Below are 2,748 nucleotides of genomic sequence, written 5' to 3' on the forward strand. Positions count from 1 at the left end.
CCTTTCTCCATCCTTTACTGCCTCCATCCCATCCTTTCCTCCCTCCCTCCCTTCCTCTCTCCTTCCTACCGTTCTCTTTCTCTCTACCCTCAACATCCCTCCCTCCCTCCCTCCCTTTACACTACACACTCACTTCTTTCAGCGTTTCATTCATTGAGCTGCAAGAAGTATTGATTTTGTGTGTTCTTTTCTCTCTACGTGTTGAAAGTCGCCCAGCCACCCACCGCGCGCTGCTGGGATGGCGAGGATGCGTTGCGCGATTTCCAAAGGTCGTGAGCGAACCTTGATGCATGCTTCATGATGTTCACGTGACTGGAGTGGCTTTTTCTTGACTCTCCCTCTCTATTTTCTCAACCTTGCTGAGACTAGACAAAGGAGACTTGAGAGTGCAATGTGAAGTAAGGTCTCTTTTTTTTTATTGAGTAGACAAAGTGAGCCTCGACTTTTGTGGATTTACTGATAAGAGAAAGAATGAGGGAATGTAAAGTTTTGATTGTCTTTTATAACTCGTATAAATACATTGTTAACTGAAGTTTTCAATCGATTTCTATTTTTTCTCATTTTCATCTTTTTGCGTATTTCACATTACTAACGTAAGTTTTCAATCGATGTTTTTTCTTGTTTTCATTCCTTTGCATTATTATCTGAAGTTTCAATCGATTTTTTTTATTTCAATCTCTCACGTGTTTCACTTTACATGAATATACAGTAAACTCATACAAATTTAATTAGGACTGGAGCTTACAATTCCTTAGAAAACTTACAAAAGAGAGAGAGATGAAAAAATTAGATTTTCAAGGATGCTTTCATGAATCCATTGAGTGTATGACAAGAATTCCACGCCACCAATGAGAGAGAAAAAAAAAGAATAATGTTTCATATATGTGACCTTTTAAATTAATCTTTATAAAAGAACAAAGCGTTAAAGAATACAAGTTTTCCTCTGGCCAGTGATGGTTTGACAAGAATTCCACACCGTCAGAAGAAAAAGAAAAGAAAACACCAGTGAGAACACGACGTATCATATCTGTGGCCTTTAAAATGCTCCTTGTGAGAGAACAAAGCGTTAAAGAATACAAGCTGCAGTGAGGCCAAAGTTTAGCAAGAGGAGTCCCAATCTGAAGAGTGGAAGGGAAAGACGAGGGAGATAAGAGGATGAGAAACGAGGAGCTGGAATGAGGGGAATGAGGCTTGAGTAGGGGAAGGGGAAGCTCAGTGGCGGAAGAATGACTTGTAACCTGCAGGGCTGTCAGGCAGAGTGAGGGCAGAGGTGGTGTCTTGATTCACTGCACGAACTCTTGCTTATGGCGCGATGAGGAGAAGAAAGGTCTGGTTTGGTGAAGTGAAGAGGATATTACTTTGTATTGAAGTGTACAACAGTGAAAGAAAAGGGTATAATAATATTATTTTTAAGAGTACTTTATCGTGAAAATCATGAAAATCACACTAGCTTTGTTGTGTGACAGACCATTTTTTTTTGTAATTTTTTCGATAAGGATAATTTTCTAAACTGATTTTTTTATTCTCAAGGAAGGAAACCATTTTGAATTGTTATTATTATTTTTTACGAAAATGGAAGGAAACCCAAGCTAAATTAAAAATTTAGGAGAGAGAGAGAGAGAGAGAGAGAGAGAGAGAGAGAGAGAGAGAGAGAGAGAGAGAGAGAGAGAGAGAGAGAGAGAGAGAGAGAGGTCCTTTAATTATCTCCCCAATAACAAAAAAAGAAAAAAGATTAATACGTTGTTGAATGTCACTTAGGAAACCCTCTGTTGTGATAAGTTACAATAGAGGGATTTGTACGGTGAAATAATAAACATAATTGATATCTACTCCAGGCCAATTTTTTTAATAGATGTTTTAATCTTACCATTACGAACTCGGAAAATTAATCTTATTATAGAGTGGGGAAAGGATTTATACGTTGAAAAAAACAACTTTATCAATGTTTTTCTAAGGTAAATGATCAGTATCTGGTTTCGGTTTACTTTAAAAATTCTCTCTTATTATGGGACGAAAAAATTGGCTTCGTTCGTTTAAGTAAAGGACAAAAAAGAGTTTATTTTTGAGGGAGAATGATTGGTCACCTGGTCTATCTAACTTCAGAAATCCTTCAATACTTAGTGTGAGAGCATTGCACATTGTAATTGAGGTCAGATAGTCGGTACAGAGTTTCTAAAGTGGTGAGACAAAATGCTGATTGGTTTCATGTATAAATTAACTACCACTTCATTTTCCATGTAAGAATTACTTTTCACAATAAATCTTGGAGAGGAGGTTTATAAAATCACATAAGGATCACTTCATCAATCATCTTCTTCACAAAACAAACATTATTATTAATTTGTCTTGTCTCGCCCCAAAAAAAATTCTATGCTGGCTATCTTAAAGAGGAACCAATACATAAAAAGTAAAAAAAAAAATGAAGAAAAGAAATGACACGGTTAGAAAAAGAAAAAAAAAAAAAGACATCCAACACTGAAATTAAGAACGTATCCGATTTTGTATTTGAGATTTAATAGTGCGTGATGCGATTCCCCTTCCACGTACTGCTGCCTCTTTCCCTTTGCCTTCCGCACTGCATGTTGTATAATTCACTGCTCGGCTGACCCTTCAAGAGGCGAGGTGGACGTGAGGCGGCTGAGCAACACGGTGAATTATGTACGCTTCTCCCTCTGAGGGCGCTGACGTGGTGCTCTGCTTGTTGAGAGAGAGAGAGAGAGAGAGAGAGAGAGAGAGAGAGAGAGAGAG

The sequence above is a fragment of the Scylla paramamosain genome, chromosome 13, assembly GCF_035594125.1.
Source record: "Scylla paramamosain isolate STU-SP2022 chromosome 13, ASM3559412v1, whole genome shotgun sequence".
Taxonomy (NCBI): domain Eukaryota; kingdom Metazoa; phylum Arthropoda; class Malacostraca; order Decapoda; family Portunidae; genus Scylla; species Scylla paramamosain.